The sequence below is a fragment of the Acomys minous genome (genome assembly GCF_964271855.1).
Source record: "Acomys minous genome assembly, chromosome: 16".
Taxonomy (NCBI): domain Eukaryota; kingdom Metazoa; phylum Chordata; class Mammalia; order Rodentia; family Muridae; genus Acomys; species Acomys minous.
In genome coordinates, this window is record NC_140498.1 from 22,869,851 (window position 1) to 22,895,894 (window position 26,044).

A 26,044-nucleotide genomic window follows, 5' to 3' on the forward strand; every position below is an offset into this window, starting at 1 on the left:
GGGTCGCTTGCCCTAGGTTCCTGACAGCGCTGAGGGCTTCGGGCAGTGCGATGTCGCTGTGCCGCTTCTAGGCGGTGGCCAGAAAAGCCTCCTGCAGCCGCTTGGCCCGCACCGGCGGCCCCCAATTCCCTTCCATTCGCAAGTCCTCGGATAGCTCCCAGAGGACGCGCCGGGCTACCCTGGGCGAAGCGAGCACCAAGTCCGAAGTCTGTTCCCAGCACCACCAACTTCCCCGGGAGCCCCTGGGCCCGCTGCAGCCTTCTCCAGACCCGGGAGCGATGCGCCCCCAGCCGGGCGGCGCGCCCTCTGCCAACTCGCCACCTATGGGATCCACTGCCCTCGGCCGCCCCGCTTGGAGCGCGTAGCTCTCACCGCGCGGCCCAGGAGAGGAGTGAGACACTAAGGGGTTTCTCTGACCCTGCGTGCACTAGACTGCTGAGAACCACTACTGGAGAAGCATCTGTATTTGAGGGTGAGTAGCCGGTTAGTGGTGGTGTCCTTTTCCCCTAGATAGCAGTTTGCAGGGAGGCCGGGCAGACGCCAGAAAGTTGGGTCTTCTGCTCCTATTCTTGGATTGGCGGCAGAATATAGCATTGGTTCCTTAACCGGATTGTCTTCTTTACTAAAACCAAGGAGTAGCACCCTTCCCAGGGAGAAACGGGGTTTTCTAGAACAGGTCACTGACTATTCCTCATCAAAGGGCCATTGGGGCTTTTCAGCCTGCCCGCGCGTTCAGTAAGCACCCTGCGTAAGCGCTTGGAGATCAGCTGCTGCTGGGGCGCGCTGGGAAATCATGGGCAACCCCCAGTCCGTAGGAAGACACTAAGTGTACTTCGTTAAAGAGAAAGGACTGCTGGAATATTAAAAGGAAAGGAGACTGGGGGTTCGTTCGAAGGAAGGAAAGCAAGGAAGGGGTGAGGGAGGGAGGCTCAGAAGGGTCAGAAGAGGCGGCTGGAGGAAGAGACATAAATGAAATTTATTTCTTGCTCCTCCGGTCAAGCACCTGGGGTACTTATAACACGATGAAGGTTTGCAGCACGCTGATACAAGGCGGGCCGACCTAGACCAACAACAGGTGGCTTAAGCATGTTTCCTGTAGTTGGGTTCCTGGAGGGGAACCACTAGCTCTCCCACGGGGTCCTGGCTGGCTCTACCACTTGCATGATAGCATCTAACCGTGGGCAAGGAAATGGGCTTTCTGAGCTCCAGCCCAATTTGGGCTGTGGGAGGCATCCGAATGCCTCCTGTAGGAAAACAGCGGCTCCTTTGTGTGTCTGGCTGAGGTTTTAATGCACAGGCAACTGAGGGGCCTTTCAGTTGGGCTACCACGGACTTGTCTGGTTCTTGGACTTGAGCCCTGGCTTTCTCTCTTGGTCCCTGATGACGGGTATTCTCCTTCCCTAGGCTGGGCTGCAGCCAAATCTCAGTTTTGCTGCTCTGTGCTCCATTGGTGGTGGTAGTTGTGGTGGTGGTGGGCGGGGGCCACTTCAAGTATAACAGGAGCCTTGTTGGAGTTCATGCTTTACCTGTCTCACACATTTACTCTGAAAATTAAACGATAGCAGGTGTGGGTATATGCGTGGTATTTGGAAGTGGACAGGTCGAGCTGGGTGGAAGAAACTGGAGGGAGGGGGGAGGAGAGAGAGAGAGAGAGAGAGAGAGAGAGAGAGAGAGAGAGAGAGAGAGAGAGAGAGAGAGAGAGAGAGCATTAGCGCTGCCTAGACTTGGGAAGAGGATATATTTGAGCTTTTACTTTTCTCCTGAACTCACTATTTCCCGGATTTCCCAGTACTTAGTGCTGTTAGCACTCCACAGTAGCATCCATAAAAGGTACGAAATGTCTCCATCTCAGATTGCCAGTGTATAGTGTAGTCACCCACCCCTGACCGCAGGGAAGATAAACTTTGAAAAGGCAACATAGTGCAAGGCAAGGATGGAAGTCAGAAAGGAAGACAGGAGGGTGCACACCTTGTATGTGTCTGGAGGGGGCATCATTCTGAGCCTGAATCCGTAGCGGGCTCTCAGGTTTGACTTGACTTGTGTTCTGAGGATGTTAGCTGGCTAGCTTTGAAACAGTTGGAGATTTGAGAAGGAAGAACAGCCCTAATAAGAATTTAGCAGACTCTGCCAGCAGGTTTTAATGAGATGTTTGAACTCCCAATGAAGTGTCAGGCATGCCAGAGTGCAAGAGAACCCTCAAACATTAGCACAGGGTTCCATATTTCCCCTCCAGAAGAGGGTCTTGGTACTTAGAACTCTTTGGCCTTGCTGCCTCTATAAGTACATCTGCCTTTTAGCAGGCAGTCCAAGTTTAGTTCTCCACCAGGTGAAGAACCCTCCTCCACTCTGTCTCTGGCAGAGAATTGCTCATAGTTACTAAATAATGAGGGTCAGGCTTGACTTTTAGCATACACTGGCGGGTTAGAATGTGATCCATGTCTAGTCAGCAGCATTGAGGCTTCCACGTTGGAAGGGGAGCCTGGCGCTGAGGCGTCAGAAGGATGAAAGGGCAGTGAAGCCTTACGTATGACAAGGAGACACAGAGAGATACAACAAGGCCAGGGGATGGAAGCAGCAAAAACCAGAGACATCTAGACAGAAAGATAACGAGAATGGGAAAGCTATGTGAGCAAGCACAAGAGGCAGGTGGGAGGCAGAGACAGAAAGAACGTAGACAAAGTCATAGAGTGCCAGGACAAATTATTACAGAGAAATGGAAGGAAAGAAAAGGGGGGAAGAAATGTAAAGACAACTGAAAGGAAAGTAAAGAGAGAAAAAAAAAAGAATAGAATAGGACCATGGAGGAAGGAATAATCAGGTGGGAAAGCACAAGAGACAAAAGGAGTGAACACACGTGCTTTGTATCAATTTATATTAACCACGCTGCCATCTTAAGGAAGTGGGCATAACCTGGATCCTTTAATTACCATACTTTGGTTAGTGTATTTCCCTGGGAAGGTATGGATAATTCAGAAATCATACAGTGTCTAGGAACAGGGCTGCGGGGGGGGGGGGGGGATGGCCAGAATATGAGAATTCTTGGTAAATGCACAGATGTGCGCATGCATTTGTGTTCACTGGTCCCTCCTCCCAGATGAAATAAAAAAATCACAGGAAACTTTGAGTAACCATCTCCACTACTGAGGATCTGCCCTTTATTGAGAGAGAGAGAGAGAGAGAGAGAGAGAGAGAGAGAGAGAGAGAGAGAGATTTGCAAGTGATGGGAACCAGGGGAGACAGGGATGTACACATTTAATGAGTATTACAGTTGATTCTGAAGAAGGTCATCATTGGACTATCCTTTAAAAAACACAACTGTAGACCTCTAACACCCTTCTCAATTGTTCCTGTGTTTTCTCCTGGGGGATACGGTTAACACGCCCTTCTTGAGCTGCCCAGGAAAGCTCATTTCTTGTGAATATCTCTTGATAAAAGGACAAGTCCATGGAAGCACTCAGCCAGGGTTACCTTTCCACGGACCTCATTAATCACAGGAACTCCAGGGGACAGAAGACTGGTTCCTCTGGTTGACCTTGCCAGGGGTGTTTGCAACTCGGGGACACTGAATAAGGATACTGAATAGCAGGGTCTCATTTTGGCAACTCGTCATATACAATTAAGTCCACTTGGTGAAGAATCCAACCAATACCATGGGTGCTGTTACTGTCATTTCCACTTCATGGTGAAATCGGGGACTTAGCGACATTGTGTAACTTTCCCCCAGAGAAACACATATATTTATCTGTGGTTCAGCTAGACCCTGATGCTTGAGCCCAGGTTTGGTTGACTTAAGTGTGAAGTCCCCACTCATGTCAAGCTTGCTCCTACCGCATTTACACCAATGAAACCAGTTTAGAGATTTTACCCAAACACTCTTATACTTTACCAGTTGACTAGTAAAAATGACTGAAGAAACTGAGGTATGATGTGCCAGGAAGCCCATAGTCATCAAATATAAAACTGAGACGTAGCTTCTAATCTCTGGAGCTTACCAGTAGTTACTACGTGTAGGACTGAGTACCAAGGTCATATAAGCCTCTTAATGGACATATAACTTCCTGGACCCACCTAGAATCTCACCAAATTAAAGCTTTAGGGCAGAGAGCCCAGAAATCTGTATTTTTAGTTCATGCCCCAAGCCTACATCTGCACCGTACCATTTGCCCCAGTTATTCACACTTCTTGGATTCTCACATTATAGAGCCTTTCCGGACAGCTTCCCGAGAACTTCAAAGCCCTCTTGCTTCCAGAAAATTTAAATACACAAAACAGTGGACTCTATATAGCTGCCGTACCCAATCAACCATATAAAGAAACAGGCCTCCTCACTTAAAAATATCAGTGGCAGCTCTTCGAGAAGAGCAAACATGTGGTACTTGTTGCATTGTTATATATTTTTCCTACCTGCTTGGAAAGCTTGTTTCAGTGTTGGTATTTATACTAACACTTGACCCAAAGTGATATCAAGAGTAAGGCCAAGGTAGCACTGTGTCAGAAGTATTAGTAAATATGTGTCTAGTTATCCTCTGAGAGACGCATCTCCGTCAACAGGCTTCCATTTCCTCTGAGCAGATTACTGCCGCATTCTGCAGGTAAAAAGGAGCCGTCACCCACACTCTGTCTCTTTCTGGCCCAGTTAAATTGTTCTCTCCCTGACCTCAACATCTTTTCTCTTCTGTTTCATTGAAATATGGCCAAAGGTGCCAGACATCTTGTCCGACGAACTATTTTGTCATCTCTCCCTTTTCAGGTCTAAATTTATCCTTTGAATCCGTTCCTTTTAACCCTGACCTCTTATTCAAGGGTGGTAATTGAGCCTTGGGTAGCTGTGATAAGCAACTGCGTGGTACATGTATTTTGGATAACTGTAGTCATTTGTGAATAGAATGCAAAGCAGAGAATCACTTATATTTACAGTGTCTGCATCCTTAATATGCTGGCATTCATTTTTGTATTTCAATGCTGGAAATGATGGGAAGGCTGCATAGCTGTGGAGAAATAGAAGGTAGGGAGGATGCAAGTCTGGGCAACTTAGAGTAAAGGCCCCCACCAGTTTGCTTACTAGTACTATGTTGGCTTATTTATTTAACTTTGCCAGAACTTCATTTTGTCTGGGAGTTAAGACAATTGCAGGCTGATGAGCTTTACCCTCCTACGTGATTAAGGTATTCCCACAAAGGTCTGGTCCTCCTCTAGCTAGTGCTGTAAGGCTCCTGGTAAATGTCAGTCACATGATGTTTAACCCAGGATTACGGTGCCATCATGGAGCTTAAGCAACTTGTCTGGGTTATGTGCAGTTTAAAACTCTGAACTTACACCTTTCTATCTAAACTCATCCACTCTTCTGTTGCGTCCATAGAAATGATTGCTCCTGGGTTGGTGTTTAAGGCTGAGTGTCTATTTGCATTTTTTTATAAAACCTGTAGTGGAGCCTATCCAACAGATCAGTTGAGATCTTTTGAGGTGTTTGGATGCTTGCTAAGTGGTTAAATAGATGCTTTGAGTTCCCAAGAATTGTAAGGGATTACTCCCTTACTGTTACTGCTTGGGTGCCTTATTAAAGCATGGATACTGTTTCTTTGGGTTGGATTAAAGAACTACAAAATGGTTACCCATTGAAATGGTTGTGCACTTGACTTCTTTGTATCTGACACTATCTATCTATCTATGTATCTATATATAAAATTCACTCACCCATACTTATTGGAAGTTATTCTGGCAGCTGCAGAGCCATGTGTGACATGCAGCAGGTGTTTAAAAACATATTTGAATGGCTAAGTGAATTTGAGCTAATTCTGTGTGACCTAGAGAAAGTGTCTGCTGTCCTTTACCACTAAAAGAAGAGCCATCCAAACAACTGGAATCCATATACAATGTGTCCCAGGAGATATCCTTCTTTACCTGGAAGAATCAGGGTTAGGTAGGGATGGGGGTGGGGTGGGAGTGATCACATCAGTAGCTGGCGATTAACTGCGGTGGTAGCTTTGGGCAAGTTCCATTTTGATGTTGCTTAAGATGTAATTAGAAGGGACATTCTGATTTATAAGTTAATGTGATTTTATCTGTACTTTTAATTAGTTTCTCAGAAAGACACTTTTGTTTCTGAGCTCAAAAGTTTGAGAAATTAATAGACTTCTGGAATGATAGTGAAGTTTAGCGATGATCTGCTCTCCACAGCTTGGAGGAGAGAGGAGAAAGTTGAGGCTCAGGGAAGGGAAGGAGCTTGCCTGAGGCTGCCCAGCAAGGTAGCCTCAGACTGAGAGTGAGAGTCAGCGCTTCCTGGCTGCTATCCCAGGACTCTTAATGGACTGCTGAGAGTGATTAACACCTCTGTGGCCCAGCTGCTCCTTTGCACTGACTGTGTGCATGTGAAAGCCACAACCTATACAGCCTGCTCCCTGCAACATCCCAAGATAAAACTCCTCGGAAAAGACTGAGTAACACAGCTCTAAAAAGGCTTTCCTAGCTTATACTCCAAATATTGAAGAGGCTTGGAGGAAACCTTTTGGGCAGGTGCTATGTTAGTGGGGCCTTATGGGGTCATTGGACTTATAATGTACAAGAAGGGAACCGGAGCAGGGACCGTCTTATGATGCTCATGTGAAGCATTTGGAGATTTATGGTGATTTATTGTCAAGCCCCTGGTATCTGGTTTTAGGTGGGAAGCAGGTCCTTGGAGCCTTTCTCTCTACGTGTCGGATGCTGTGGAGTATGACTAAGTGAATTGGCTTAAATGCATCCTCAGACACAGAAATGTGTGCATTGTACTGGGACATTTGTTAACACACAGATCTTTGTCACGTGGCGTCAATATTATGGAGACAGTAAGACACAGATCATTGGTGCGATATATTGTGGGTGATCCTCTGAAAACATTATAATCAGTGCTGACAAGGGAGAGAAAATATCTCAACCCAACACCTTCTCTGCATCTCAAAAGGTTCTCCATATTAACTCACAGTAGCTTACAGGCACTGTAAGTACTCAAGGGGAGGAGGCACACATAGAGGCTTTCCTTGCCTTTCCACCTAAATCAGTCTGAAGCTTTAGTACTATTTTTGAAGTGATACCTAAGGGTCAGCTATAAGGGCTTGTCACCTTTCTGCATCCCTACCAAAACACACACACACACACACACACACACACACACACACACACACACACACACACACATCTTTACTTTCTTGCATAGTTAGTTCCCTAACATCCTTCCATCTATTAAAGGCTAATTCTCTTGGATTTAATTTAGCATTCTCTCTGGTCTTACGTGGAAATGTGAGGTTTCCTAAGTGGAATATTATAACCATCTGGATGTAGCATCTCGCCCTGCTTTGCTGAGGCCTTTTAGCAGGCACCGAAGATAACTTCTACTGCACTGTCAGCACCAGCTGCCGCAGCTTCCACATCTCATACTTCCGTCACTTTTCGAGTACTTTGTCCACAACACAGTTCTAAGCTCTCTCTTTGTGTATTTTTTTCACTTCACATACCAAGCAACAGTTTTATTAAGTATGTATATGAGGGTTAACAAACCACCATTATAGAAGCTGAGGAGATGGCTCGCTTGGTAAAGTGCTCGATGCGTAAGCACAAGGACCCGGGTTCAGATCCCTAGTACCCACATACAAGCTGGATGTGGTAAAGTTTATCTGAAACTCTACCATTGGGAAAATCATTAGCCAGATAGAGTGACTATGCTGGCTAACCTCTCTAGGCTGTTGGCGAGCTCCAGATTCACTGAGTGACATCTCAGAAAGTTAAGACCTAAGGATGGTACCACACATTGACTTCTGGCTTCCATATGGGAGGGGGAAGAAGAGGGGAGAAAGGGAGAGAGAGAGAGAGAGGGAAAGAGGTTCCATATAGATTATTTAGTTGTCAGAATACCACAATTAATCAGAAAGGATGTGATTAAATAAGAGGCCACATGCAGTGACAATATAGAGGAGTGGTGATATCTCTCCCCTTTACCTTTGTCCCTGATGACAAACTCTTTGAGTTGGAGTCCTGGACAACCCAGATAGATTTTTTCCTCCAGGCTAGAGGATGTTGCCTTGTGCTTAGTCCTCACTGCTGTAACTAGAAGAGCAAGTATTTAAATCCGAACCTTAGGGTTTCCAACACCACTAGCTAGAACTATTTCAATTACCAGGTATCTACCAGCTTTAAAAGAGTCGACAACTGCCCTCTCCCATGGCTCTCAGACATCTGTGACATATATTGTGAATCATATTTTATACCCTTATATAATACTCACCCACTCTCTAGAAAAGTTAACAAATGTCATTAGTGTAGGCTATGTGCTGTGTGAACTTTCCCTCTGTGTTCCCTCACCAGTGGCACAATAGACAAATAAGATATCCACAGATATAATGAAACAAAACTCAACTAATATTTACCATGACTAAGGCATTAAAATTTCATATTACCCATTATATTCTGGTCCATATCTTAAATTTTCCCCCATGACTTAAGGAATTTTTGGTATAACTATGCTAGTCAGTTTGTGTAATTGTGACAAACCACCTGAGAAAACCTACTTACAAGATGGGAAAGGTTATTTTGGCTCATGGTTTCTGAGGTTTTAGTCCATGACTGGTTGACTCCTTTGGCTTTTGAGACTGTGATAGAGGTCAGATGATGAGGCAAAGATGTTCTCCTGAGGACTGGGATATGAAAGAGACAGGCTTCTTTTTTCCTCCATTATAGACACATCCTAACGACCTAATTTGTTCCAAGTAGGTCCCACTCTTAAAGGTTCCAGTACCTACTAAATGGAACCATGAAGTTCACCAACTAATACATGGGGCTTAGGAGGATATTTAAGATATAGCCTTGAGATCTATCTTTTGCACCATGTTGTCACCCAATGCTATAGACCACTGCAGATAGAAGAGGAACTCTTCCTCTTCCTCATTCAGGATCACCTGACAAGGTAGGGACGGAAGCGGTGCAAGAGCATCCTCAGTTACGGACTCTAGCCATTAATTAGCCTCCCTTTGACAGTAGATTACTTTCATTGATTGCTCACTTATCTTGACGTGGCTTTGACTTCCACGGCCCTAATGTGCGGTTTCTTTTATGAAACTGTACTGACAGAGTCGATATTTGCTGCATGGGCTTGGGTGATTATGTTTGCTTGGTTTTGTTGCCGTGACTGAATGTCGCACCCTGGATAATTTGTGGAGAAGTTTATGTAAGTTACAGCTCAGAGCCCATCAGTCTAAGAGCACACAGCCCCGCAGAGCACCTGCTCTGTGTTCTTTTTGTGTATTCGTACGGTTGTGGGCATCTCATGGCGAGACAGGGTGAGCAAGGCCAAGAAGCTTTGCTTGGCAAAGCATAGAACGGATTTGCTCACGAAGGCCGTGTCTGGTGACCCAGTCACCTTCCAGAGATGTCACCTTTCAGCGCTACTGCTCTGGGCATTAAGTTTCAAAAGAGAAAATTAGGATACATTTAAAGTTTATATTTGTATTTGTACTTGTTGAAAATAGATTTGTTTCCTTCATCCCACATACCCTAATTATGGTTTCCTCTCCTTCTACTCCTCCCAGTTCCTCTCTGCTTCCCATTCCATCTGGATCCACATCCTTTCTGTTTCATTAGAAAAGAAATAGGCTACTAAGGAATAATAAAAAAATAAAATATAATATAACATAAAACAGAAATTAACACACTGAGATAGGACAAAACAAACAAATAGAAGGAAAAGAACCCAAGAGACGGCACAATAGACAGAGACCCAGTTGTTTTCACATTTAGGATTCCCGTTACAAATCACTAAACTGGAAGCCATATTATACACACAAAGGTCCTGTAGAGTAAAAAGAGAGAAGTTAAGAAGATAAAGTAATAAGATAGAGTTTAAAAAACGGAAAAGCTCTGATAGTACATGGTGAGATAAGGATCCTCCAAGCATGCCATGGGATTTATTTTCTGTTAGCCGTCTAATGCTGGGCATCCAACCTACCCTTAAGAGTAGTTTGTCTTCCCAGTGTAACTCCCTTGGAGGAAATTAAATGTTCACTTGCAAGTGGTTATAGATTGCACATTGCTTCTGTGTTAGGGGTGCGGCCATGTGCCTCTGTCTCCTTTCAGCTCTAGGTCCCTATCTGATAGACACCCATGCGGGCCCTGTGCATGCTGCTTTGTCTCTGTAAGTTCATATACACTTGATGGTTTGGATTTAGAGGGTCTTGCTGTCTTGGTTTCTTGCATACCTCCTGGCTCCCTGCGGGGTTCCCTGATCCTTGAGGGGAGCAACTTGGTGGAGATATTTCCATCTAGGGCTGAGTGTTCCAAGGAAAGAGTGTGTTCTCACTCTCTGCAGAGGGCCAGGCTGTGGGTTTCTGTGTTTGTTCCCATCTGTTGCAGGAAGAGGCTTCTCTGATGATGGCTCAGCAAGGTTATACTGCTCTTTCTGGGTCAGGGTTACCTCACTTAGGATGATGTTTTTCCAGTGACATCCACCTGTGGTGTGGTACATTTACACAGTGGAATATTACTCAGCCATATAAAAATGAAGCCTGTACAGCCTTCTTAAGAAATTATGTCATCCACGTCTCTGAGACTCCTGTGCCACACTACATATTTACATGAAAATAATTAGAATTGCCTCTTGAAAATAGCAGTTACAACTGACACTGCCCCCATTTGGTCCTATGATGCTGTATTCTTGACAACACAGGATGTAATGAGAAGTTCCATGCTTGCCTTTGTGGTGGATGTGCTATGATAAGATATTGTCATTTCTTTTTATAGTAATTTTTATTGTTTGAACATTTAAAACATGTATCCAATGTATGTATGTATATGTATATATATATGTATATATACACACACATATATATATATTTCCACTCCTTACCTATATCTACCCTAGGAAGTCTCCCCTAACACATCTCCTTTCCAACTTCTTCATGTTCTCTTTTGAAATTATAACTCAGTGATGATAATTGGTCCTGCCTCTCTGCAAAGGCTGTGTGTGTGAGTGTATGAATGTGTAATGTTAATATGTGTGTGCGCGCGCGCGCGCGTGTGTGTGTGTGTGTGTGTGTGTGTGTGTGAATGTGTGGCTGGGGTAGGACATAGGAAACCTACTGGTGGCCTCTGTCCCTAAGTAAAGTACCCGCTTCCTCAGGATTCAGCAACTCCTCAGCTAGAGGTGGAGCCTGAATCGCCCCTCCCCGAATCATGTTGGCATTTTCAACTTGCTTGGAGTTGAGCAGGGCTTCGGCAGCTAACTATAGCTGCTGTGAGTTCATGAGTGCATTCGCCATCCATGTCCAGTGGGCAGCACTTCACAGCACACTCCCCCACCCTGCTGCTCTCCCATTCCTTTTATCCAGCCCTTCACTGTACAGTGTTTCCTCAGCCTGGCTTGGAGAGGAGTATAGATTGATATAAATGCCCTGAGCATGTTGCCTCCGTCTCTGTGAGTTCTTATGTACTTTGATCCTGCTGGTGTAGAGGGACTTGTTTCCTTGGTGTCCTCCAGGCCCTCTGGCTCTTATACTCTTCCCATCACCTCCTTTTTCTTCCACAGGGCTCTGAGGAGAGGAGTTTGGTGGAGACATTCCGCTCAGGGTTGAATCTTCCAAGGTCTCTCACTCTCTGCTTAGTGTCTGGCTGTGGGTCTCTGTATTTTCCCCTCTACTCCAGGAGGAAGCATCGCTGCAGAGGGCTGTTAAGTTGCGTATGTGTGTACCTGTGCTGTGTGATCACAGGTGCCTGTGGAGATCAACATTGGCTTAAGCCAGAGCAAACCGAGGATGGGAAACAGTTGTGAGTACCTGAGTCTTAAGCTGGATGTTGCCTAGCAGGTGTCTGCTGAAAAGAACTTTTCATGCGGGAAGGAATCATGAGCAAGGAGGTGGGGGTTACCCTCTGTGCTTCACACTTGAGAAACCACAGGGGAAACAGTGGGGGTGAGAGTGGAGAACTGAAGAGCCTGCAGATCCCCAGGAGGGCACTGCCCTGGGCCAGAGGAGAGCTGTGGGATCAACAGGAAACCCTCCATCATCTGAGGTGCCCAGACCTCATTCTGTGGACAGTTTAGAAAGAAGCTGACATAGCTATTATTTTTTTTTAAATGCATTTCTATTGCTGAATTTGATTTTTTTTTTTTCAGTGAAAGTCTTTTGCCTGTTAATCCTGCTGAGATTATAAGAATCACTGAAATGTGCCCATGGAATAAGCATTTTATGAAGAAACACAAGACTAAAGCAATACATGGGAACCCAGTCTCTCTGGCCTATGAGTGTATGAAAAGACCGTAGATGCAGGAGGCTGCACGGATGCTACTGGGCAGAGCTCTCGGTGGAAGCAAGTTTCCAATCAGTTCAAAATTTCCATACCCGCCAAAGTAGGGGGAAATTATACTTTATATCGAAAGTCATAGGTTGCAGCCATTTTAAAATCAGTTTGTTTGATCAAAGCAGGAGGCCGAAATTACACAGCACGGGGAGTTTAATGGACCCTCCCCACCCCACTCATAGAACCTTCTCCTATGATTTTCCCAGTATTCCCTCAACTCTTACACAAAGAGAACTAAAGGGAGAATGGACACTCTCTGGAAGTGCATTAATCTACTTTTGTTGAATAAAATATACACCCTTAATAGCAAAAATGAATCTTAAAGCCTACCAAGACTTACACTTTTAGACATGATGGAGGCTGTTTTAGGATGGATATACGTATTCAGTGCCACTTAATTTTGACAACATATTTATGTTAGATGATTTTTAGGTGTGCATTTATTTCTGTTAAAGAAAACCATGGCAATGGAAAATGCTATCTGGGCAGTTCTCTCTCAGCTGCAAGCATCACTCAGAGTGGGATCCATTTTGCACTCAAATTGGGCCTGCCAGCTCTAAAGAGGGCAGTTGAGATAATATGATAAACTGGCCCGTGCGTCCAATCTTAGCTCATCAAGGCCGTGTCAGAGCTGACATTTCCTTACAGTGGAGGCTTGATGCTCTGATTACAAATTGGTCTTGAGCAGCCAGAGGCTTTGTAATTGCGTTCTCTGAGGGATTGTGCTTGTTGTATCATTAGGTCTGTTTTGGTTTTTGAAACCCAGAGGAAGAAATATGTTCACGATTCCATTCTCTTGTTTCAGAGTGTAACAGAAACCGACATTCATCCAGAAGAGGATGTAACTTATTATTTGCAAAATTAAGGCATTTTATCTTCCTTTGAGGCAATGTGGATGGCATTTTTCATCCTTCTTGGCCTTTGAGGATTTAAGTAGTTTAAATTATTAATTTTTAAGAGGAGTTGGATTGAGGGTGTAGGTCAGTTGGAAGGATTCCTGTTTAACATGCAGGAAGCTCTAGGTTTCATCCCCGCTGCCACCATACTTGCCTGGTGTGGTGCCGCAAGCCTGTAATACTGATGAATGCAAGAGGTGCAGTAGCTCAACGTCATCTTTAGCTCCACAGGGAGTTCCAGGCCAGCCTAGAATACACAAGGCCCTGTCTTCAAACATAATAATTTATCAAGATAAGGAGGTTGTTGTATGCTTATAGTTCTTAACATTTATTTTACTGTTTTTACTATATATAAGTAGAGGAATCATTTTAGAGAAGTGAGAATGGAAAATTTTATAACTTTTGTACTTTCTTTAAATAACTCTTTTTTTTAATTTCTTTTTTTATTATTAATTTATTTATATTACATCTCAATTGTTAGCCCATCCCTTGTATCCTCCCATTCCTCCCTCCCTCCCGCTTCCCCCCCCATTCCCCTCCCCTATGTCTGTGACTGAGGGGGACCTCCTCTCCCTGTATATGCTCATAGGGTATCAAGTCTCTTCTTAGTGACCTGTTATCCTTCCTCTGAGTGCCACTAGGCCTCCCCATCCAGGAGACATGGTCAAATATGGGGCACCAGAGTTTGTGTGAATGTCAGATCTCCTTCTCCACTTAACAGTGGATAATGTCCTGTCCATCGACTAGTCTGGGTATTATATTTGAAATAAATAACTCTCTTAAAAATTGGTTTATTCTTTTGTGTGTACTTGTATTCATGTGTGCGGGATGTATGAGTGTATGTGGGCATGTGAGTGTAAGTGTGCTGTCATGTGTGTTCTGTGGTGGCATATGTGTAGGAATCAGAAGGCAACTCTTAAGGCTCAGTTCTCTCCTGCATTTACCTGAGCTTGGGAGATGTAACGCAAGTTATCAGGCCTGTGTGGCAAATACTTCTATTCATTGAGTCATCCTACCAGCTATTATTCAATAATCCTATGTTTAATTTAGTTTGTAAACACTGTGAGGTTTATACTAACCATTTTTAAAAATCAATGACCTTTTATGCTTGGGGTTCTGGAGAAGACCTCTGGAGAGCCTAGACAGTATATACTGCTCAGAGTAGATTGACACTAATAAACACTGTATGTAACTAAGACTTAAAGTATTAATATGTGTTTGAAAATGAATTTATTTGGCTTTAGTGGCTGAAGCTAACAGGCCTATTTGAAGAAAAATGAAATGGTTTTACCTTCTATCACCACCAGAGTCAATGAAGAACAGTTTGCCTTTGATCATCGGCACACAAAGTGAGGAGTTCTCTGGCAGATGCTGGAGGAATGGCCTATAATCTAGTCCTAGCATGGCCTACTTAGAGATAGAATCAGATAGGTACACACTCTGTCCCACCAGGACCTCAACCCCAACCTCATTCATCTTTGCAATTGTACAGTCCCAGGTTATGACCCATATTATATCCCTTTATTTTAAGTTTGAAGACTTTGCTACAGTAATGAATGTGACACACTCACACACACACTTGAAAACCATTCACTAGTTTATTATAAATATCCCAGATCCCAGAGGGCGTAGTTGAGCCAATGAACAGGCGGATGAAAGAGCTGTGTTGGGTTAGGCTTGAAGAGCACCTATGTTTTCATACTCTCTCCCTGGGTGCATCCTCAAAGTACCTCCTCTTGTTCAGCAATGTAGAGCCTCTTTCAAACTAGATACTTTTGGGGCCCCTCTCTTTCATAGGAATGGACAATAAAGCCACAGATCATTGGGATTCCATTTACATTTTAGCCTCTCTGCCTTCATAGGGGAGAGGTCTGGGGTTAAATGGTCAACCTCTAGTAATGGGCCTGGCTATCTGGCTGCTAGTCGCTGGCTTCTGTGATCTAGAAGCCAAGTAAGGTTTATCGCCCCAGAAACTGGATTCCAGAATTGTGCCTGATGTTTCTATCAGGTAGGGAATCATAAAAGTCTTAAGAGCCCTGTGTGTACAAAACATACTCTCCTAGCCTATCTGTCTGTGGGGTTTGTAAGCTTTGTCTGCAGCCATGATGCAAAGAATACATATTGAGTAGAGCAGTGTATTTGGGCAGTGTTTCCGATGTGCTGCTGGAGAGCCACCCTGGAGCAGGGCGGTGAAGAGGGTTTATATGACTCTGGATGCCGCAATTGAACTCACGCCACCAAAAATTCAATGTAATTATTTGTATTTTCAACGTCAGTATATTGCAATTACATGGATCACAGGCAGTTCTGTTTTGTTTCATTGCTAGATTTGGAGGGATGCAGGGAAATTTTCACCAACACTACATTAACACTTTTTTAAAAAAAAATCTTAAAACCTTGTTTTAAAACCCAAATGCAGTGGTGCTGAGCCAGTAGCAACTAAGAAAGGTGGAAACTGCTCAGACTATAAATAACCATGAAGAAATGCAACTATCCATTCATGTCAGCCTTGAGCAATCCACTGTGAGCCAGAATCAAGGGAGTGAAGCCCAGGAGCCCTGAACCCAATTCTGAAATAGGGCTAAAAATCCTAGCTTAGTGACTTCTGCCTTCTAGCAAAAGCAGTCACAAGCTTCTCTCTCTCTGGAGAACATATCCTGTGTCCTGTATAGGCTGATAGTAATCCCATGGGTGAATATGTAGAAGGAGATTCCACAGTCAAAATGGGCAAAGGTATGCAAGAAAGGCATCTATTATCAGTTAGAATCAGTTAGAAATACCAGAGAGAAAACCAAGTGGAATGCAGGGTTGAGCCTCTGAGAATTTCCAGTATCACACTTAGCAGATGTAGAACAGAAAGTGACCATAAATGAATTTTTAAAGAAAGAACAAAAGACAATTCTTTAAAATGTGAGCCTCGCAAAAGACCATATGAAATGCTTGTGAATATTCAACAAAGAGCTAGATCCTATAACTTTTCAGAAGAACTGAGTTATAGGAAGACAGAATTATTCAAGAATTCTGCACACAGACAGGAAGTTAGGCTGTGTGGGATGTTGAGAGATAGGATGAAGACCTGGGAGCTGTCTTAGCTGGGTAAGTCACTAGCCTCTGAGCCTAAGTACCCGAGTTTAGTCCCTTTAATCCATGTGGTTGGTGGAAGAGGAGAAATAACTCCCACAGGTTGGCTGCTGACCTCCACCAGTGAGCCATGGCAATGACTCCTGCACCGCACCCAGACAACAAAGAAATAAATGTAAATTTCACTTTTTTAGATAAGAGAGAGGCTAACTTGAAAAGTTTGTTCTATAAGTAGTCACAGTCCCAGCTTTGGAGCTGTGATACGTGAGGAGACACAGTGTTGAGTAATGGCTGTGAGTTTCCTGAAGTGAATGATGTTCATCAACAGGTCCAGGGAGTCCAATTAGTATAGATAATAACTAAATAAATAAAATGTGGAGTCCATTCCTAGAACGCACTGTAAAGAAATTGAAATGCAAGCCATATAAGAAGGTCTTGAGAGCACCTGGGACCCAAAAATAACACAATAGCATCTTCAGGGATCTAAATAACACCCTTAACGTCATGAGAGGCAGAAACCAGTAAGAAAAAAAGAAAGCACATCCATGGAGAGACAGGACGTCACCTATGAAACACAGGACACTTGCAGAGGATAGGTAACCCTAGAGAAAAAAGTGAGGAAGAGAAGCAATAGGAATAAAGGAAAAACGTAAATGAATATAAGCCTTGTAAAATCTTGAGAAAAGAAAATGGTAGTGTTCTAATCTGTGTTTTTACTATGGAGGAAAATAATGGGCACCAAACATTAAAATCATGTACCTAAGCAACCAGACAAGGCTATCCTCAACTTTTGTGCAGTCAGTCTAGGGTTGGAGACAATTAGCTTCCAGAAAGAGTGGCTGCTGCTGGTGAGCTGGCATTTACAAGTCCGTGCATTGGTATAAAACTAACTTAGCTAGATTTTATGAGTTGAAAAAGCAGTTTCTGGGGCTGCAGATATGACCCAGCAAATGAAAGCATATGCCACCCTTTCAGAGGACCCAGGTTTGGTTCCCAGCACCTGCAGCAGGTGTCTTACATTTTTCTGAAAGCTCCAGGGGCGGGGGGGGGGGGATTCAATCCTTCTGTTGTCCTGGGGCACTGCAATCCTGCAGGAATGCCCTATCCATATGTAGATATATGTAATTAAAAACATTAAGTCCCAGTTACTTGTGGTGGTAGTGACAGAGCCATCTGTTTTCTTAGAGGATAAGAAGATTTTATTATCACTTGAGTAAAGCATACTTATTCCATCTATGAAGCAAAATGGCTCACTTACTTGCTCAAGAGGTCAATTGTACATGAAACAGCTAGACTCAGACAAAAATTCTATTGTCTTCCCTCACAAAATCTACAGTCAAAGGTAAAAAGACAAGAAAGCATGAAGGGGGGGTAACTATTTAAGGAGAGGAAGGGGCAAGCAAATGTGAGGAGGTGCAGCAGGGTTAAGTGAGATTAAAGCTATATGAAGATTAAAATCACAGACATGTGCATGATAACCAGTAATTTTGATTATTGATACATACTTATCCCAAATGCACCCTCCCACCTACATTGATATTGATACTGACTTTTGGCTTAGCAGGAAGAAATTGCCAGCTATGGCGTGGTACATCAAGGATCTGAACATCACTTTTCCTATTCTGGTCTGCTATCAACATACGATGCCTTATATAGCACTCAACCAATACTATCGGAAGTCGAGCCAGTTAGATCTCTGAGTTAGAGGCCAGCCTGGTCTACAGAGTGAGTTCTAAGATAGCCAGGGACAGAGAAAACCCCATCTTGAAAAAGAAAAGATGGTTAAAATACGTAGGAATCAGGTCCCCCACTCCCAGCCCCCTGCTGCTGCCACTGCCCATAATTTACTGATTCCTTTCCATCTCTTTCAGAAAAATGACCCCAGCTGTCAAAACAGACACCCAGGCTTATGTTTGACTTGTCTGAGTATTTCTCTAGTATTGTGGCCAGTTCCTCAAGGCCTCTTCTGCAATGCTGTTTTTCGTACTTAATCTCACCACCTCGACAGAGGCATGTGGACTTCACAGTTCCAAAATTTAGGGTTGCCTGGAAGGCTTGGCTTTTTAAAACACTGGGTGCCAGAGGCTGGCCCCGAAATTTCTGATTTGGTGCATCTGGAGCTGACCAGGGGATCTGCATCCCTGCCGCACAGTAAGCCTAGAACTGGTCGTATGAGGCCCACGCTTTGGAGCTCTTGTGCTAGTTTTCCCTAGGACTCTGTTTTCCTGGGCAACAACTGCACCACCGCCATGATCTTTCCTTGGTACCCTCTCGACCCCCTCTTTGTAGCTCTCCCTCCTGTTCGTACTTCTAGTACTTTCACGCCTTTGGCATTCTTTATCTCTAGTCAAACGTAAGAAACGGAAAGGTTTATAGTCTGGTGTGTCTGATGTACACAATGCAGATGAGTGGTCTAGGAGTTGTGGCAGGTGTTTGCTACCTGGTGGGTTTCTTTCTCTCCTCCACCCCTTTACTTCTTCCCATTCAACCCTCTAATACTAGACAGGAGAGAAAGAAGGATAGAGGGGGAAGGAGGCCATCTTTACCATTAGACTACTTCCTGCTGATCAGGGATGCTGAGTTCCCTGGGGGGGGCAGGTTTGATCTTCGCTGTCAGAATGTTGAATTTCTTCTTGTTGTCACTACTTGACAAACCAAAACCAACAATCATCCAATCACCAACCAGCCACCCACCTATCGGGTTCTAGCATTCATATACCTTCTGAAGAGCCCCCAGAACTCCAAACCTCACATATTAAAAAACAAACAAACAAACAAACTGTCTGCAGCTGGCAAAACCGTGCCCTCGCCAGAGCACAAGGCAGATCATAGTCTGCTGCTGTGAAGTAGTCTCCCGGCCCCACACCTGGGATTAAAACAAAAATATATTCCTGTAACATTTCTGTGCTTCTTAAAGAAACCAAACTTGCACAGTTCCCATTACAAGGAGTGGTGCTGCATTCTCTGTGTCAAGTTTGTGATCTGAAATTCTAGGAATTCTCACCGTCTTATCTTCTTTTCTCCATCTTGTGTACCAGCCCAACAATACATAAATACATAAATACATAAATAAGATGGGAAGGAAGACTTACTAAGCTCTATAGGTAACGTTATCACAAATAATCAATAAAGTTGATCAGTCTCAGGAATAAAGATGTTAACACGTCATCTAGCTCACTGCTGTTTTTCTCCTTTTCCTCATTAGGCCTTATATGATTTTATCTATTTGTTTTCAAAATAAAAGCATTTGAAATATTTATCATATCTGTTTTAATAAAAAAATTGTCTGATCCATTTATCATTGAAGCTAAAAAGTAAACTTTTCCGTGCGTTCAGTAATAATTCCATTACCAGTATTTCCAAATTATTATAACCATAACCCTGTGAGATCATTAGAAATATGGAAACAAATAAATGAAAACAATGTTCTCTTGTAACAGAAAACTGAAGTGGTAAATAAGGGTACTTGTCCAAAACCATGAGCTAAGTCAAGCTGGATTCCATAGCAAACTTCTAGATCAAAAGCCATAGTTCACCCACAACTGATGGTACAAGCCTGTATCCTAGCTCTTCTGCAGGCTAAGTCAAGAGGATGGAAATTTTAGGGCCATTTTTGCGCTAGAGAGTGAGTTCAAGTCTGAGTAATTTAGTAAGACCCTCACTCAATCTATAAAGTAAAAACAAAAGTAGGCATATAATTTGCTGGTAGAGCAAATTTCCTAGCATGTGTGAGGTCTGTATCCCAATCCCCAGCACTAAACCAAACCACAAAACTTATAGTTGTTTAAGTTTGGTTTAGAGAATCTCAGTGACTAAAGAAACTTCATAGACCATTTAATCCAAGAGTCAGATTCAGGCTTTAAAAATGGCGGAAGTTGACTATAGTGTGTGTGTGTGTGTGTGTGTGTTTGAATTTATTATAATTTATTCAGATTACATCCCAATTGTTATCCCCTCCCTTTTATCTTCCCATTCCCACCCTCCCTCCCTCTTGCACCCTATTCTCCTCCCCTAGACCCTCTGACAGAAAAGACCTCCTGTCATCTTCACAATATGACCACAGCCTATCAGATCTCATCTGGTTAACCTGTTTCCTCACCCTCTGTGTGCCCGCTGGGCCTCCCCACCAAGGGGAAATGATCAAATTGGGGGCACCAGAGTTCATTTCAGAGGCAGTCCCCCCACAACCATAGAGAATGAGCTGTCCATTGGCTATATCTGAACAGGGGGTCTAGGATTATTACATGTATTGTCCTTGGTTGCAATAGTTGGTGCAGTAGTTAGTAAAGCCACCCCCCTTCGAGTCCAGATCTACCAGCCTTGCTGGTCTCTTTGTGGGGTTCCTGAACCTTTTGGGTCCTTCCATGCCCCAATTCTTCCATAGAACTCTCTGCGCTCCGCTCAGAATCCAGCAGTGAGACTCAGTATCTGTCCTGACCCCCTGGTGGGTGGGGTCTCTCAGAGGATACCTATGTTGGGCTAATGATAAGCAATGATAGGAACACCTATTAGTTCACTGGATCATTAATGTAGGATACTTTATCACATTGTCCCATTTCTATCTTAGTGTCTGGCACACTAATAGACTGTCCAATTTGTTGACTTTCCCAGCATTTTCTGGGAGAATCTTCACAAACTCTCAGTGTACGATGTCTACAATGTCTATGATGTCTCACTGTTTCCTAACTCTGGACTCCAGAGTCTAGTGTCCATAACATAGCAGTGTTATCTGACTTTGTAAGTTACAGGTAGACCACAGGCCTTGTATGCACAGATCTTTCAAAACCAGGCTTTTCTTGAGAACTACCTTGTGTTTTCTGCACTTTGGTGCAGAAATGCATGCTTGTTTTTATGCTCTTATTATTGGCCCTATGTTTTATATCAATTGGCAAAACACTTCTATCTAAGTTATTAAACACATTTGACACACATGATAGACATTTTTCTGGTTGTTGATAAAAACATATTAAAAGGAGACACCAAAAAGGGAGGCAGCAACACAGGAAGAATTTATGTTACAATCCAAGAGAAGCCACCATCACATTCATTCATTTAATTTAATATCAGTTGAAATTCTTTGTATATAACATGTCAAATTGGTTTGCATTTGGCATTCTATTCTTACCATAATTCCACATTTTGTTCATTAATTTACCAATATATGTTTTGGTATAGTCGTCAAACCCACATATTTCACAAGTATGGATTTTACCAGTCTTGGAGACACAGAAGCCTGTGTTCAATTGATGTGGATTGAGGGCATATATCAGTCTTGTTGAATCTATGATGATGTTAGTCATTTAAAAAATATTTTCTGAGAAAATTGTATAGTTTTACAGCTAGAAGTTTTAAAATATAAATTAAAATATTCAAAAGGGCATGTACTGGCGAGATGGTTCAGTGGGTAGGCTACTTACTAAATGAGCCTGATGACGTCAATTTGATGCCACAAATCCATATACAGACGGGACTATACAAAGTGTCCTCTGACCTCTCCAGGCACACACCTCCACCAAAATAAGAATTAAAATATTTACAATATAAAGGTCTATTGTTGTTTGTTGTTTGAGTATTCAAGTTACATTTTGGGAGAAGAATCCTAGGAACCTAAAAGGCAGGTGTTTTAAAGCAATATGCCATTGTTGCAATTAGAATCTGGATACAGTTGACACTTTGGTTTAATCCAATGCCTTGAAGATGAATATGCTAGAAATAGAAGATATATGTTACATGATATTGATATATAATTGGCTCAGTTGTAAAGACCGACCATGTTTCCTGAGAACATCCATAAACTTAGTGTGAACTCATATAACTCGTTCCTAGGACTCTTGTCCCAGTGTGAATTATTTAATCAGACAGCAGAGCCCATGTATTTTTATGCTGTCTTCCTATATCTGATGTCTTATCAAAGGAAACCACCACAGAGAGGCACACTAAAGGATGCATTCATTTGGAAGGAGAAAAGAAATGCATGTGTTTGTCCCTTTAAGTTTGCATGTGAATTGGATTTCTATGAAGGTTTCCTTCCTGTTCCGTGTGAAACAGCACTGTGAAAAGTTTGCAAGAGGAAGGAGAACTTTAGAAAAAGTAAATTTATCCTGTGTTCTATAGAATCTATCTTTTAAAAGCAAGATGCACCCAGACATGAACAATTAGAGGTCTTTGTTGGTAGAATAAGGGTTGTTCAAACACTGAAGACACTTGGACCAGTTTGGGCTCTTAGCTGAAGTTATGTGTGAGCCCCTGTGAGGCCTATGTGTTTCCTTCTGCTGGTCCCCAACTCTGTGCCTACTGTCTGTGCTTCTGTGGATTGTAGCTTGGTTATCATTGTCTTCATGGCTATTATGCATGCATAAATAAATGCATACCATATTCGTCTTTCTGAGTCTGGCATACCTCACTTAGGATGATGTTTTTCCTACTTCAATCCATTTGCTACAAACTTCATGCTGTCATTTTTAATGACGAAGTAGCACTTCATTGTATAAACACGCCACTGTTTTCCCTCCAGGCTGTGGTTTGCGTTCGCCGACTTTGACTGGTTTCTGTGAATATCTGGATATGAAATCTCCAAGGTAAAAGGAAGAAGTACAGTCTGGACAAGAGTATAAGAAATTTGAGGAGAGGACAAATTTTCTGTGGAATATCTTTAGCATTTATCCAACATTCCTAGAGTTCACTTTGAAAAAAAAAATCCAAAAGTGGCTCTTGATGATAGATTAGTGGGTGAGGCCTTACCTTTATTAGTTGTATTCCCACCGATGACGTCACCAGGCTGCAATGGCTAGTTCTAATCCAGTGGTCACATTCATGGTCCTGCTTATGGGTCACAAAGCCAAATAAAAAACCAAAATCCTGGGAACATGAGGGGTAGGGGAGGGGGATAAGAGATGAGGGGGGAGGGTAATTAGAATACATAATGTGTACTAATGTGCGCCTGCTGCCCTTTCAACCTGGTCATAGCCAATTCTTCCATGTGTCTGACCGGTTACACTTCTCTGTTTCCATTGAAGGCCTTCCTTGCTCACGCTTTCTGCTTAGAAACTCTTCTGACCCTAGTTGGCTCACACCCTCTCTAATCACAGATTTCTATTCTTCAGTCACTTCTCCACATCCTCCCTTTCCTCCTCCTGACTTTCCACTCACTAGGGAGACCTCATCCCGCCCCCTCCCATCATAATTTTTCTGATTGTTTAATCAGTGCTTATCTACTAATATAAAAGCCCCATAAAGCCTTGGGCCTGATCTGCACCCCTAGCACCAAGTGTAAATAGATGCCCATTCCATGTTCTTTCCATGTTCTACTGTGTGACTGACAGGTGTACAGAGGCTTCTCACACCAGTTCCTTGAGTGACACTGCCATGGTCATTGTGATCCTTCACTTTATAAAAGGAAAATGAAGGTTGGAATATTTGAGCAAATTTTGCTTAAAATTACCCGGCTCAGAGGTGGCAGGGCAGTACTTTTTGTATGTTTCTTTGTCTCTAAGTCTCATGCCCGTAACCAGTCATCTTGTCTACTTCCTGGAAAAGCAGGTGGCGATGGCTGATCCTGTTTTAATTAGGAACTGTTTTTGGCTCTCTTGGTTTTATTTGTTTCTCTTTAAAATACATGGGGTTTATGGAAATGTATAGCTTTTTTTTTCCCCAAATACCTAAGAATGGTCTTCTGCTATGTTAGTTTTTTAAAAGTCAGCTTAGGAGAAAGTTGGTACAAGCAATGCATCTCTGTTGCACCACACACTAAATCTTTGTAATTGCCATTGTTGTAAGATATTTCACAGCCTGGAGTAAGTCTGCCCCAACTCTAGTAAGCAGTGGGGAGCAGAAAAGAAGTTCCCTAGAACAAGTGATTCTTTGAAGCCAAGTGTGAGGTTCTCAAAATTAAGGAGCAAGTTTCCCTTTGTGAACTAAAGGACATATGGACATATGGACAACGTTTTCCATGGCGTGCCTTCCTGCTGTTCCTCACTCTGTGTTGAGAAGTATGTCTGACACTGACATCATCACAGGTAGCCCAAGGCCAAGTTCATGGCTTCCTCTCGTACGCCAAGTATATGTGTGTTTGGGCCCATGTCAAATTTCAAATGGTTTTTGAATAGGTATGTTTTCAGGCTGGGCTCTCTAAAGCACATACTATTTGGCTATCTTTATTTGGTACTGTCTTTTAATGGCATCATTGTATCCTTTGTGTTTGAGCACTGTATATGGGGAGGACTTTTGTTTTTTAAACCAGGAAAACCAAAACAACCATGAAAAGGGAATAAAGCTGCCGTAGGAGTGCTAAGTTTTGCTCTGGGTCTGACAGAGACCTGTGTCCTCCAGTGCATCTCGATCTGTTTCCTCATCTGCCCACTGAGAACAGTAATCTCGGTCTTGTCTCCCTTATAGATTTACTGTGCAAATCAAAGGCAATAATGACCGTTAGAACATTGTAGAAACAGAGCAATGGTGTTCAGATGTAAGGCACTATAATTAAGAATGAGCTTGGCTTCAAACAGTGAGTCTGCTACCATAGACAGCCATACCCTGTGATTCTGACACTCCACAGGCAGCAAGGGCTAATTAAAAGAGTAAGAGTTACAGAGTCGTGACGCAGAGGCTCAAAGGGGAAAATACCCCTTGCTTCTAATCAGCGAGGAGGAGTAGGAAGCATGAGGCAACATTAGTTTGAAGGGAGCAACAGAACTATGCAACAGATAATTACATTACATCGCTCTGTACTGGTCTACAGCAGTATACTTGGCATTAATTATAAAGTAGAACATTAAAGGTTATTTGTAAACTCCTCGAAGGTGTTTAGTAGTGGAATCTATTTCTTTCAGTAGTCAGGAGCAAGGATCTGTAGTTTTCCCCTTGCCCTTATAACAGAGTTTATCCATAGGGCATTTCATTTCTGAAGGCCTAATTCCATGTGTAGTAGTTACAGGGATGTCTGGTGAAGATTTAGGTATTTGAAATTATTTCTGTATTCTGCTTGTATTCTCTCAGCTTTCTAGATTTAAATCCTTTCCTGATCAGCTCAAAGTCACACTAATGTTACAGCCTTTGCGATTTTGGACAGAATTTTGATAGGTGGGTGCCATGCCAGGCACACTAGCCCCATTGCCCTCCTCTGCCTGCCAATCGCTGCACTGGCTAGAAGGCCTGTTCTTGAACCCTTCTTAAGCCCATAGATTTGCAGAGTGCAAAGGCTTCCCTTGCCACTGCTCTGCAGACTTGCTGTGTTTTCTTTGTGATTCACAATGCAACGTTACTGTAGCTCATGGAGAAATGTTATTAACTTTAATTTACCAAAATTGAGTGCTCTATGAGACATTGAATCAAGCTGCTTTCTCTGAGCTCGTAAACACATTTATTAAAACAAAGAGATTAGTAACTCACTGTGCCCTACCTGGGCTGATTCACATAAACCATGAAAATAACATTCTCATAACCTAGGACTTGGTGTTTTATTTTATTTTGGTTTGTTTGTACTGTTCTGCGACCTATGCTATGAGACTAATAGAACTTATCAGACCTTTCAAATGTAACATTATAAAACAATTTGTCTTAGAATAATTTGCTTCATGGGAGAAAACATACACTTGATCCTTCCCTGTAAATCAGGCTACCTTCTGATATGTTTCCATAGCTGAATGTTTTCTATCTAGGACATAGTGATGGGCCAATTACTTACTTTTTTTTTCTTTAAAGGTATTATAGTAATGGGCTCCCAAGTAGGCTGGTTTTGTGTGTCTTTCTAA

The 26,044-nt window shown here is 43.0% G+C and overlaps 1 protein-coding gene and 1 long non-coding RNA gene across 2 annotated transcripts in view; one reads left to right on the forward strand and one right to left on the reverse strand.

Annotated features, from left to right (window-relative positions):
• Window positions 1-26,044, reverse strand: part of LOC311585807 — a 948,711-nt gene that overhangs the window by 124,227 nt on the left and 798,440 nt on the right. The gene's annotated exons all lie outside the window — the stretch shown is intronic.
• Window positions 336-26,044, forward strand: part of SGCD (sarcoglycan delta) — a 916,564-nt gene continuing 890,855 nt past the window's right edge. Inside the window, exon 1 of the mRNA XM_084761368.1 lies at window positions 336-472. The gene's annotated coding sequence lies outside the window, so the exon portion shown is untranslated. The remainder of the gene's footprint in view (window positions 473-26,044) is intronic.